Source organism: Lithobates pipiens, unplaced genomic scaffold, assembly GCF_037356315.1.
Source record: "Lithobates pipiens isolate NorthernLeopardFrog02 unplaced genomic scaffold, aLitPip1_a1.2 Scaffold_8, whole genome shotgun sequence".
Lineage (NCBI taxonomy): Eukaryota > Metazoa > Chordata > Amphibia > Anura > Ranidae > Lithobates > Lithobates pipiens.
Window position 1 is genome coordinate 398,925,826 of NW_027507903.1, and position 14,195 is coordinate 398,940,020.

General features: G+C 42.7%; 1 protein-coding gene across 3 annotated transcripts in view; it reads left to right on the forward strand.

Moving 5' to 3' along the window:
* The window catches only part of LOC143964322 (F-box/LRR-repeat protein 3-like), a 67,791-nt gene that overhangs the window by 25,448 nt on the left and 28,148 nt on the right, over positions 1–14,195 (forward strand). The window lies entirely within an intron of this gene.

The window sequence follows — 14,195 nt, forward strand, 5'->3', positions numbered from 1 at the left end:
TGAGTTTGCCGGACTTTTCCACCGGATTGTTTGATCGTGTGTATGCGGCATAAGTGACACATAATGGGCTACTATGCGATGCATAGTAGCCCATTATGCTTTACCTTTTCAGGGAGACAAAGAAGAAGTAAACTCATCAGGGTTTACTTCCTCTTTAACATCATACTTTCTGATTAGGATCTTTCTCAATTATAATCCTCATTTTCTTTCAAATGGAATGAGCATAGCTTAATTTAGTATTGTTTATTCTCTATCTGCTTGTAATAGCTAAAGACCTAAAACTTATACTCCTATTACATTGTACCTTTGTTCAAGATCTTCTTATTGCCTGTACACTGATCTGTACTCTCAATAAAACTTTTGAACAAGAAATACACGGAAGACAAGATAGTTGATAAGTAAAACACATTTCTATTTTGTTTTCAAATCATTTTAGAATTTGTTTACAAAATTGGTGGCTAAAAAATGCCAAATAACATAGGGGGTGTCACGTACCTGGTGGTTGAGCCCACTTATGCAGGGAGCGGCTTCTCGTATACCTCTGGCTCGAGAACCCCTGATAGAGCAGACAGGGGCTTGGGAGTGCAAAAGGGCACAAGGGCCTAGCAGGTAGCAGGTGTAGGGGCTGGTCCGGACTTCTGATGTGCTGCGAGGGGACCAGTTGTGGACTGGAGCAGGGTCCCTGTAGGAGGCAGGAACAACAGGAAGCTGGAAGCTGTACTTGACAAGGAGGTGTATTGTAGTCCAGAGAAGTAGCTGGAAACAGAAGACTGGAGGACAGCAAGGCAATATAGCAGTTCAGGAGGTTCAGCTAGGAGGACCAGATTGACAGCCGGAGGCAGTGGCAACTAAGAGATGTCCTGTAGTCCAGAACACAGGCAAGTTTCAGGCAGGCCGGGGCATACACTGGCAGACAGATACAGTACAGGAGCATCAGGCAAAACATAGTCCTGTAGCAGGCCAGGTCGGTAACAGGCGGACAGCGAAGTACCAAGGATCAGGCAAAAGAGTAGTCAGAATGAGCCGGGATCAAGACTGGCAGTAAGCAGGGAAGGTCAAAGACAAGGCGGAACACCTTCCTTGATGGGGGGGGGGTCACCAATAAATTAACAAAAATGGCAGCAAAATAGGCCAAGAGTAAGTGCCAAATATAATAAAAATATAGGCCACAAAAATGACCCTAGATTTTTTTTTTCTCCATAACTGTGGAGAACAAATTGTCAAATAACTAGAAAAAAAGGCCTTCAGGTGCTGATATACTGGATATAGTGATGAAGACCGGGTATGGGAGAAATCAGGGGAGGGCTGGGAGATGTTTCTGGCTCGGTTGGTAAAGGCATGAGGGTGGAAAGAAGTAAGGGGGCCTTGAGAAACCTAGGGGTTGGTGATAGACAGGAGGGGGACATGGCAGAGGTGCAACTTAAGGAGCAGGCCAGTTTCTCAGTAAGGGTAATGGCAGGTCAATCTGTTCCGCAGCCTGGCAGCCTGCAATAAAGGCGCAAATATATTGCATACCACATGCTCCTTTTTGTCCCTCGCAAAATGCCTCCGTTGGTGCTAGAGATGGCGGCAGAACATGGCCCTCATCCCTAAGGTCTGCAAAGTGATCCTACTCCAACAGGGCTCTATTATGCTAATGGTCTTTGGCCAGCAGATCCATCAGAAGCTGGTCTACTTAGAGCATTGCCTCGGTCTTAGCAGTTTGCCTCCTACAGCTTCTGCTCTGACTGGTGTGTCCTCTCTCCTGTCTCTTGTGTCTCTCCAGTCTCTCTGTTCTCTCCTGTGATGTAGATGGCTAGAGAAAAATAATTGTTATAAGAGAGCGTTTAACCAAAAAATTTATTAAGCTGATAGATAGAGCATTAGATAAACATATGCATGAGGATCTGGCACATCAAGACTTACAGACTGGTCTGATGCTCCGGGCGTGGTTGGTGGGGTGGTCGCTGGTTTACTCTGCAGAGCAGCTGAGGTAGACAGTATGGAAGGCTCCCCATCATCCTCCTCTGCTGCAAGAACTACCTGGAGAGTTTATGCTGCCTTTGCTGCTAGTGTGCTTGGAACCTTGAAGTGAGATTGTGTTTTGTTTAAAAATAACAAATATATCATACTTACCAGCTCTGTGCAGTGGTTTTTCACAGAGCAGCCCGGATCCTCCTTATCAGATCTCTGCTGGCTCCTCGCTCCTGCCGACTGCCCTCAGAGCTAGCAGCTAGCTCTGGGGGTCAGGATTCTGATTTCAGGTGCTTCAGGATTCTCATTTCAGGTGCTTTTGGGCTAAAAATAGCACCTGTAAAGTGCCTAAAAAATGCCTCCCCTGCAGTCCCAGTGTGCTTTTACACTGGGGCACTGCGCTGGCAGGACGTTAAAAAAAAAGTCCTGCAAGCAGCATCTTTGTGGCGGGGAAGAAGTGGTTTATACCACAACCCCTGACTATCTCTTGTCATATATCATGTCTGCAGTCTCTGAGGGAGTCTGGAGAGGAGTCAAGAGTGGGAGTGCCGCCAGGATGGGGGTCATGTTAGAAGTCAGACGTGTGTGGACTGTGGAGAGGAGACTATAGGATAAAACCAGAGCCATCAAGCTGGAGCCAACTGACTGAGCCCTTCAAGGTGCACCTGAGAGGAGGTCAATGACAGCACTGCAAGGCCAGTCTGATGGGGGGGTCACTGATGTAAGGGGGGAGTAAATACGATAATGTAAGGGGACACTGATATAAAGGTTTTCCTCTTATATCAGTAACCCACTGCCCCTCACCTTAGTGTATTCTTTCTGCGTAAGGTGGTCTCTGGTCAACAGAGTCCCCCCACACATCCCAGAAATCCTGGGGTCCCCTTTGATGATTGACCACTTTTACCAAAGCCCTATGCGATTTCATATCTGTCTTCTCTATATATAATACACTCTTCAAATGTGCTTTAAAATGCATGGAATTCCCTTTCATGAACAAGAAAATAATAGCATTATGATGTTGGGCTGGTATAATAATGCTATGGGGCTGGTATGACATTTTTTCAAGGGCTGTTTTTTATTCCCAGCCTGGCCCTGCTGACATCTTGATGCTCTGTTTACCCATGTTGTGACAACTTTACTTTAAACCAAATGTATATCCAAATAACTTGACCAAAGTCATGTACTCACAATTATATTTTTAAACCCAAGAGGCACTGAAACTAATCTGAATAAAGATATCTGAGATAATAGCTATTACCTTTATGCAATCTCAGAATAGCACAGGAGAGGCTACAGGAGCTGGTGATGGCAGAGGCTGCAGGGGCTGGTAATAGTGGAAGCAGCTGACTAGGAGTGGTGGCTGGATCTGGTAATGGTGGCCATCCAGCAGAGTTAGCATTAGCTGGTAATGTGGCAGTCAATGAGGGGTAGCAGGAAATGGTATTGGTGAAAGTCCAGCAGAGTTGGCAGGAGCTGGCAAGGATGGCACTAGAAGGAGCTGGTAATGGTGACAGAGCAGAGGAGGCCCCAGGAGCTGGGCCCCAGGAGCTGATAATGATTGCAGGCCAACAGAGGAGACAGGAGCTGGTAACGGTGCCAGCAATGGGCCAGGAAAGGCGACAGGTTGGCAGGCAGCTTTTGTTCCCACTGCATTTCAACCAGACGAACACTTGCTGGGGATGACTGCCTAAAATGTTCCGGCATTCTTCTGGCCTTCTGTAGTATATCCTGGAAGCCAGGTTACCTAACAATAAGACCCCTTTCACACTGGGACGGAGCAGGTGTTAGCGGAAAAGCACTGCTAAAATGGCTAGTGCCGCTTTTCCCCACTGTAATAGCGGCGCTTTTCAGCTGCTAGCGGGGTGATTTTAAACCCCTCACTAGTAGCTGAATAAAGGGTTACATAGTTACATAGTTAGTAAGGTTGAATAAAGACACCAGTCCATCCAGTTCAACCTGAGTGAGGGTCTACAATTGTCCATATCCCTGTGCATTGCACACTCACATCAGTCCCTACCCTTAATAGCGCCTGTGTTGCGCCCGTGTTGCGGCGCTGCCAAAGTGCTTTGCCAGCGCTTCGGCAATGCTGCCCATTCTTTCAATGGACAGGGGCGGTGGAGGAGTGGTGTATACACCACTCCCGCACCGCCCCAAAGATGCTGCTTGCAGGACTTTTTTCCCCGTCCTGCAAGTGCACCGCCCCAGTGTGAAAGGACTGGGGTGGCTTGAGAGGCACTTTACATGTGCTATTTTTAGCGCTAAAACACATGAAAAGCGCCCCAGTGCGAAAGGGGTCTAAATCACTGCACCACCAGGACATGTGCTATGCAAGAAACGTGTGAACTTTCCCTGCCAAAGGGTGGCCAGCAGGTTAGTGCCATTGTCACACACAATCTTGCCTGGCATAAGATGGCATAAAATTGCGTGGGGTCAGTCACCTCTTAGCCTGCGCCTGATAGAGTCTACCACAATTTTTTGCCCAGTGTGGCTCCTGTCTGGCAGTGTTTTGCCTTGGCTGTTGCATAGCTTCAAGGGCACTTGGGGGAATGGTGGTTATTAGGAGTTACTGGACGAGGCCAATGAGAAGGAGAAAGCAGAGGTGGCTGTCACCTTTACCAAGGTGCAAGACACAGGGCCACAGCTCTAGTGCCATCCTACCTAGTAAGTAGCATTTTTACCCAGTGGGCCATTAAAGAGATGCAACTTCTATGCTTGTACTCCCCAAACCACAGGTGGACCCTACTGATGACCATGTGGTCCAGCAACATGGAGTCGGAGACATAACCTTCCACATTCTGATGGAAGGCAGGATGGTATCCTGGCCAAATGAATGGCATCTGAGTACTGTGGTGCAGCACAGGCCATAAATGTGAAAAAATGGGCCAATTCCACCAGCTGAAATGGAAGCAGGTGTACACCCAGTTGTTTTGCAAACTGGCATTGGAGTCCTAGACATAGGGGCTGTCAATGAGCATTTTTACAATGACTTGCTAACTGAATTAAGATCCTTGTTTGGAGGGAGGATGAATGAGGACAGAGAGCTGACTTAGGAAATTAAACCATTTTAAAAACAATTATCACAGCCTGCAATACTGCCTGCACTAATAGGTGGAGACTCACCCAAATCTAGCTGGCTGGACAGACAAGCAGATACAAAAATCTGGTGCACTGAAAAGGTTTTTGGCAGCTAGATGATTCTCAAATGTTTCTGAGATTCCTAAGTTATCCTAAGGGCTGGAATCCTGGTGCACGTTCACTTTTCCCACTGCCCCTGGATTTGAGCAGGCTCTAACCTCTGGCCAATCACCTTTGGAGGTGGTACCTCACGTGGGGCAAAGAGAAATTTTGAGCTATAGGAAAAATGGACCACTCGGTTCTAATGAGTGGGTTGGGGTTAGGATTTTTGACACCAGCGCATCATCGCAATCGCAGCTAGTGCAAACACCAGGTGGCTGCCATGAGCAGGGTCCATACAACTGCTTTGTCAGTCACTAGGGTGTTCTGTAAGACCAGATGTTAACATTTTACTTACTTCTATAAAACCAGGACATTCCATTTTGAATCTTCATGGATCTCATATTGGGAGATGGAACATATTCCTTCTAAGAAAAGGACAAATGATTGCAGAGGGCTTAGGCCCCTGTGTGTAAAGATCTCTGTCCCTGCTGAGTTGTAGTCACAGGGTATGTAAGCATTCTTTGATGATTTGTGAGGTGACAGCTGGATAAATTTATATACAGCAACAAGCCTACAAAACCATATTAAAGATTTGTTAGCAGCTAGGTGTTAGGTCCCCAAATGTCCAGACCCCAAGATGTCTACTCAACGTCTAAAGTGTGAGCAATTGGCTATAATACTTAACATTAAATAATCAACATATTTGTTATATTCTTATCTATTCATCTGTGTGATTTGGGTACAATTTGTTTGTTCCATTTCAGCAGCTGAGGGGGAGACACCTGTCTGATCAAGGGTGCTGTTGGAGGTGACGGGTGGGGTAAGGAGTCATACGTCAAGGTTCGAGGCTATGATTGGCCCTATTCAGTGTGACTCTCTTACCCACTAAATGGGGGCCATTTACCAAAACTGGTGCACCTGTGCATGGTAACCAGCTTCTAGGTTTAATTGAACAGGCTGAAATTAGAAGCTGATTGGTTACTATGTGACCGCTGCACCAGATTCTGTGTGCACCAGTTTTAGTAAATCCCCCACAAAGTGTCATCATATAAGCCTCTCAGACTCCTTGACAGACTTCTCTCACTATCACTTGAGGCTAAAAATGTGGCAGCAGCTGCAAAATGTAGTGTTGTGGGGGCAGAGGTAGAAACTGAGAAATTAGGGAGGAAGAAGAGTGCTAGCCTTCCAGTTGAACCAAAAAAAGAAAAAGAAAACCAACACCATCAAGTAGAAAACCTCTCTATTCCTTATCCAATACCCACAGTTGATCCAGAGGAAGGAAAAAAACAAAGCATAATCAAATCTGCTCTGGTGGGGGGAAAATCCTTACTAATCCCCAAGAGGCAATCAGATATTCCTTGGATCAACTTATAAATATTAGTATCCAGTTACCGGTATATTATATTAATTTAGGAAATAATCCAAACCTTTCTTAAAACAATCTACTGAGTTAGAGGCTAGAACCAGCTCTTGAGGGAGTCTACTTTCACAGCTCCTAATGTGAAGAAGCCTTTACATATTTGGAGATAACCTTAAAGGGAATAACTCTACAACAAATTTACTATATGGACCACTTATTTATTTATAGATGTTGATCATATCTCCCCTTAATCTCCTCTCAAGAGAATAAATTCAGTCCTCTAATCTTTCCTCATAGCGGAGCTCCTCCATGCCTCTTATTAGTTTGGTTGCCCTTCTCTGCAGCTTCTCCAGTTCCCCAATATCCTTTTTATGAACTGGTGCCCAAAACTGAACATATTCCAGATGAGGTCCTACTTATGATTTCTACAGGGAAAAATGATATCTCGCTCTCTCTGCAGTCCTCTCTCTGCATACCTCTTTTAATAGTTAATAATAGTTGCTACTCCCAATCTTTGTGGTGCATATGCATATGCTGCAGCAGAATGGGGTGACTGTTCCTTCCTCTGAAAGCTGCCCCTGCCCATGAAGAAAATCCTACCTTGTTGCTATTCTGTCTTTACCTCACTTTTCTCCTCTACAAAATTTGGTACCTCATCATCCCCACCCTCCTCATCACTCAAGCCCATTTGGCAGTGACCTGCAGTTGTAAGAACATCACAGCTAATTGCTACTCCCTGCCTGGTGTGCTTTCCACACAAAATACTGGGTAAAATATACCGTACCTCCCCGCCAAAAAAAAAAGATAAGAGCCTAAAACACTAAGGCTGGGTTCACACTAGAGCATGGAGCGGCTCGCAGCAGGGGGTCTGGTACGTCTCCATTCACAGATTCAGGTCTAATTTCAGCAAGAATTTGGGGTTGAATTCAGACCTGAAATGGACCAAAAGACTACAGGACTCATGTGCAATTCGCACCGGAGCTGTTCTGGAGATGTGTGAACCAACTCCATAGAGAGCCCGTCACAATCTCCTACTATGCAAATTGGATGAGGGGAAACCCACATCCAATTCTCAATAGGGTGAACCCAGCATGAGGCCCAACCTTAAAACACTAAACCACAACCCTGTTTTTGTGTGCATGTGTTTTAACCAATCCCAATAAAACACGAAAAAAATAAAACACATAAAAATTTGTTATTGCAGCAGCTAAACAGCAACTAAAGTTGTTGCCAACACACACAAAAAGATAATCCTGAAAAGGACTGTTGGGCCTAATCACTGTGAACACAGAAGAGTACACACTAATGTTTTCCCCCTTTTTCTGACCCCTATAAATGAAATGTGGCAAACAGTTATCACTGGAATATGAAGGCACAGAGATATAACATTTGGGGTTATTTTCCAAAACTGGAGAGCGCAAAATCTGGATCAATTCTGCATAGAAACCAATCAACTTCCAGTTTTTATTGCCAAATCTTAATTGAACAAGCCGATGTCTGAAGATGATTGGTTACCATGCACAGCTGCACCAGATTCTGAGTGCTCCAGTTTTAGTAAATCGACTGCTTTATGATAAATTTTAACTCTTCGCTACTCTTTACATCAGAGCTGCCATTAACTCTCAAAGCTGACAGATTTAAACTTGGATACGGAACACCCAAGACAGAATATGCAGTCATTTAAAATCCCGCTTATAAAAGTTTGCATCCCAAAAGGTCATATCTTGATGCATACTGCGCCATCTGTGACCACCATCGTGTATATAGTCATATGTGTATGTGTATATATATACTGACCGTGTCAATAGAGCGGAGATTGGTGTCAGTAGGGGAGACGACTGTGTCAGTAGTTTTTAATATTTTTAAAAAAATTTATTTATTACAATTTTTTTCATTGCTCTATTAGGGGGCTTTGGTGAAATATCAGGGGTCCAAACAGTCCAATCAGTGCCACATGGGATGATTAGGGTGTGCCCAAGCAAACCTGGCACACCCTGTACACACGCCTATGGATATAGCCAAACCTGCATTAACCCCCCTAGCGGTATTCTCGAGTCTGGCTCGGGGTGAAAATTTTGTACCAATAGCATTAACCCCGAGCCAGACTCGGGACTGCATTGCTGAATCCAGGAAGATGTTACTTATCTTGTCCCCTGGATCCAGCATTTTCCCCCCGCTGTAGGAGCGAGCCTTCCTCCGCTCGATCTATCACATCGCCGGGTTCCGTTCCCTGTGAGCATTGCGACGAACAGGGACGGAGAACGGCGCCAAATTCAAAAAGTAAAACACACAGTTACATACAGTATAATGTAATCTTACAGATTACATTGCTGTATGTAATTATTTCACATCCCCTTTGTCCCTAGTGGTGGTCCAGTGTCCTGCATGTAGTTTTATATTATAAAAACGGTTCTTTATGCCTGGAAACTGGAGATAGTCCATAGCAACCAAAACTGTCCCTTTACATCAAAAATGATTTTAGACCAGCTAGAAAACAGCGATAATAAATTAGAATCATTCGCAGAATTGAGCGATAGCGATTTGTGGGGAGATCCGTCATCAAATATTGAAAAGTAATGACAGTGACAATTCTGCAACTGAGCAAATTTCAGTGTTTTTGATTTGATTACATTATTGAATCATTTTTATTATTGTTATATTATTATTTGGTATAATTATTTATAGTTATTTATTATATTATAGTTTATGATTTCATTTTTCAAACTTTATCACACCCGGGATGTCTACTAGACTCTGATCTGGACAGATTTAAGTGAGTTATTCCTAAGAATTACAGGCCTACAATATAAAACGCCAAATTTCCAAGCAAAATAATTGTACCGCTTTTAGCACCTAAAATCTGAAATAATCGTACCACCAGGGAGGTTAATGTCAAGTAATTCGATTTGTCCATTTATGGCCAGCTATACTCTGTCCAGCGTCCAGTCCTTTTTTTTCTCTCTTTTTATCTCTTTCTATATCAGAATGGAGTCAACAGAAATGATACTTTGTGCTCACAGATGCAAATATTATTTAAAATGGGAAACACAAAGCCAAAAATACATGGGGATGCCATGACACAGAAAGCGTTTTCTTCTCAGGCTGTTAAATAGATGCTGCTCACGAACATGCGTCGGTGCAGCTGTGCTTTTGTTCCACTGCATTTTTTATACTATCTACCAGTACAGCATGAAAAACACTTTAGCTGTTAAATCACTACTAAAAGATCCTCAAGTAGATCCACTTGTCTTAACATCATAAAAAAAGTGCAACCTTTGGTAGAGGATTTAGGACATTATGTTCTGTATTTTTTTCTTCCATATAATTGGTCTTCTGCTGCACCCATTTGTTTAAGGGCACACTTCTTTGTGCTAAGCATCCCTAGGACACAGGGAGCTCAGTCACGTCTTTACATTTTCAAACACGATTTTTAAGCAGTACACGGTTTTATGTGTCACATTTCTTTTCTTAAAAGCACAATTTGATCAGTTTGGAGGCAGAGGTTCTACAAGATAAAAGATGGATAGATGGTGGTAGGAAATGTTTTAACAAGCATTTTAAAAATTAACACATTTTCATACTTTAAGAATTCTAGTTATATCAAATATTTACTTTTTGAAAATTTTTACAGTTAATGCAAATGTTTGAAATCTTGAGTTTGCAGATAATTTTGTGGTCATAAAAAAAAAAAAAATGAATGGAAAATTGGCTTAGGGGACTTGTAATTTAAATTTGGCTATGGGGCACAGTAAAAATATTGTATAGTAAAAAGTAAATGGAAATGTATTGTTCCGCTCACTCCCAAAGAAGCTGCTGTTTCACAGGTCCTTTATTCCCAGTGTCCACAACACTAGAAAGAAGCACCACACTCCCTGGCACACCTGTGGCTTTAAATAGGCTTTAAAGTGGTTGTAAACCCTCCTCCACAACTTTGTCCCATGTAAATCAGCATTGTAGATATCTCCTTACTTGCTTAGTATTGTTGTAATCCTTGTTGTTCTGTAGAATGAAGTCACTGAGCATGCCCAGATCTCCCCTGATTTAAGGCACACTCTCTATGTCTTATGTATCTGTTAGGACTACCTACGGCACAACACTGAACTCTGCTAATCACTCAGAGTTTCTTCCTACACACCATGTGACCATGTGACATGACATACAGTCTAAACTTGGCCATTACTGCAGTCTTATCAGCTGAAGTCTGACAAAGGGAAACATTAGACATCAACACAAATAAATACCATGAAATAAACAAGTAAGCTATGAACAGGGAAGCAGGGTTGCCATAGAAACGTTGGATTGAGAAGGAGGCTTGGTTAACAGTACAGGAAGTGCTCAATGTAAGGGCGGAAATACACTCCACTGTGAACTCAGAAAACAATACTTAAGATGGCGCTGCCTAACCCCTGGAAACAAGTTTTTTAAAGTTTCTTTAAACAGTAAGTAATATGCGATTTGGGCTGGATTACAGTGGCTATAGTCTGATAATGACTTATTATATTGGACTAAATGAAAATAAGCATCAGAGTGGGAGAGTTTACTTCCTCTTTAAAGAGGTATTAAACCCAAAACCAAAACATTTATACACTGCAGCTAACCAATCTTTAGATGTGGTGGCTGCGTCAGTTCTCTTTTCTTAGTCTTTTCTCCTTCTGTTTTCTCTGTTTGGTGATCTGGCCAGTAGCACACCTCCTGTATTAGCGTACCCCCACTTTGGATAAAGGAGCACAGGAGGCACATTTGGACAGCAGCATTCTCAGTCTGGGGGGGGTTGTTAGATGTAATAGTATATTTAAATACACTAACAAAATTTAAGCCAAGCTCCAGCAAACACTTTATCAGGTACTGCAAACAGTTTTCCCTTTTGGAATAAAGGTTTTACATAAATAAATAAAATATGATCATTGTAAGCTCTCCTGCCAGTGTTAAATGGTTTGTCTCATCCCTGTAACTGATACATTCTGCTGGAGAGCATGTTCTTTTGATAAACAGCAGACTTACTGGCAGGATCGCCAGATAAAAATAGAAGAAATAAAGCCTAAAAAAGAAAAAAAAATACTGCCGTCTCATCAAAGAAATTTTAAGCTGCAAAAGAATAATTGTTTGCTTTTGGGTTTAAATACTGCTTTAATGAACAGACAAAAGCCCTGCAGGGAAGAAACGAGTGGAACAACCAACAATGATAATACAGTTCAATAGAGCATCTAAAGCAGCACATAATTGTGACAAGAAACACAATAGACAAATCTTATTATTATTATTATACATGATTTATATAGCGCCAACAGTTTATGCAGCGCTTTATAATGTATAGGGAGAAACAACACAATTACAGTACAGTTCAATACAAAAAACAAAGAACATAATTATAAAAAACAAAAAACTGTCTTAGTGCCCTGACAGAGATGGAAAACACTAAACCACTGGCTAGTGGGTCTAAGTACCATTTGAAGTGCTCAGTCTGTCAGCTCTTTTTTTAAGTGCCGGTAAAGCTGAAAATTCAGCTTTACTTAAATTGGGCTTTTTATAACTAGTTTGCGCTGTGCTGGACTCTTTAAACCCAATCACTTCTTTTTTTCAATAAGACTCTGAAAAACATTAACTACCAATCTTTATATAGGCTGATGGGAGGAAATGGTTTTGTTTTCATCAAGCAATCGTTTTAGTGACAGCATCTCGTGGTGTGGTCGCGCTTTATAGATGACCTGATCTTTGTATGGACTAACACTCAACAATCTTTAATTTCCTTTTTGATGTACTTAAATCAAAAATGACTGCAACCTGTAATTTACAAGCAAATTTTATCCTGAACAAGTCCATTACCTAGATCTGCTCCTTGCAGGCGAAGCAGCCACAGCCACAGTTAGAAACAACACCTTGAGAAAGACATGTGCAGGGAATTCTCTCTTGTTAGCCTCTAGCTGTCACCCAACACATACACTTAGCCCTCGTACACGCGGTCGGAGATTCCGACAACCAAATTTTGTCCGAAACTGTTGTATACACATGGAAAATCCGACATGATGACGTTATTTTGTTACGACGGGACTACGTTCACGCTAGTAGCCAATAGCTTTGGTGTAGGAATTTGATCTGAGCATGCGTGGCACTTTATCCGATCGGAATTCTCTACACATGATCGGAGTATGACCGATCAGAGCATTTTGTCTGAAAATTTTACCAACAAGTTGGAAAACTTGGTCCGTCGGATACTCCGACGGAAACAGTCTGATCTAGACCACACACAGTTGGAATATCCGACAAAACGGTCCGATCAGACACATTCTGCCGGAATCTCCGACCGTGTGTACAAGGGCTAAGAGCAATACCCACAGGGGAGTTTATATGAGTGAAAACTAATTACTCCACACAGAACGATTCTGTTTGTGTATGTGAGGCAGTTTCTAATAGACTGTGGGGTCGAGGGTATAAGGAGAGTAAGAGCGTAGAGAACTTACATTCAATTGCTAAGGGCCAAAAGAGTTTCAGTAACACCAATTTTGTGACATCCTTAGCAGTTGAATTTAGTCTGATTGTTGGTATTATTAAACAGCATCTACCGATCTTGTATGCGGATCAGGAACTTAATTTTTCTAGTAGACAGGCATCCACATTGGGCAATATGCTTTCTCCCAGTTTGTTCAATGACAAACCAGCATCTCCTTCGGGGGTTAGTGCTATACTAGTATTCAAAGTATGGATCCACCACACTTCCCTCTGCAGGAGTAAGCGGTACACATTACCACCTCTTGGGGGTTTCTTAACCTGTTCAATGCCAAACAAACTAAAATAATTAGAATTACCTTTATGGATGTCCCTGAAATGTCTAGAGACATTTGAAATGTTCCTGGCATTGTGGTTATTGGTGTCATTGTAGTGCTCTGAAATCCTGATCCTCAAGGGGCGTATACTGTAGTTTGCAACTTTATTTTTGGGCTTACTGTTACGTTTCGTTCTCCTTGTTTCACGTCTAGGGGATGTCCCGTGGTAGATGGCCCAGTAATTGAGACTGACAATAGATCCACTTGAATGGATTTTCTTTGCAAAAACTCAAACCATTGAACAGTCTTTGAACTTGGGATCAGAGGATTGTAAAGGAAAGTTCAGGTACTCTCAATGTCAAAGTCCAAAAACGTCAAAGAACTTGCTTACTTTGACTGCATCTAGAGAATAGCCATTCGCAGCTGGATTAATACTCAGATTGGGCAGCCCCTCTCTCACAAGGCCTAGCAGCCAACCAAGTGTTTACTCAGGAACAAAGTCTTTATCACTGATGTTGTTGCAGAACACGTAGGGAAACTAAGCTGTAGAACACTTGTAGGATATCTAGATCTTTCAGCCTGCTTGGCAATATCCACAAGACCGGATTCTCTCGGTCACTTCAGCCCTTCCTGGCTCTTGTTAAGAAAACCAACCAATACGTGCATACGTGATGCAGGGCGCGGCTGCTAACAGGAACGGTGTTCCTGCTGAAGAAAAAGTACAGGAACGTCGTTCCTATGCGTTCCTGCAGGACTCAAGCCTTGTTTATTACCCCTTCATCCTGCCAGTGAATCTGTTATTTTTTTGAGGTGACAATGTTCTTTGTTCTGAAGTAAAATTTCACAGCAGCATAGTCACAGGGTATTCTCAACTTTGTATTGTAACTGTAATACAGTACATCCGGCATTACATTCCAAAAGCATATCTAGACAAAATTTGAAGG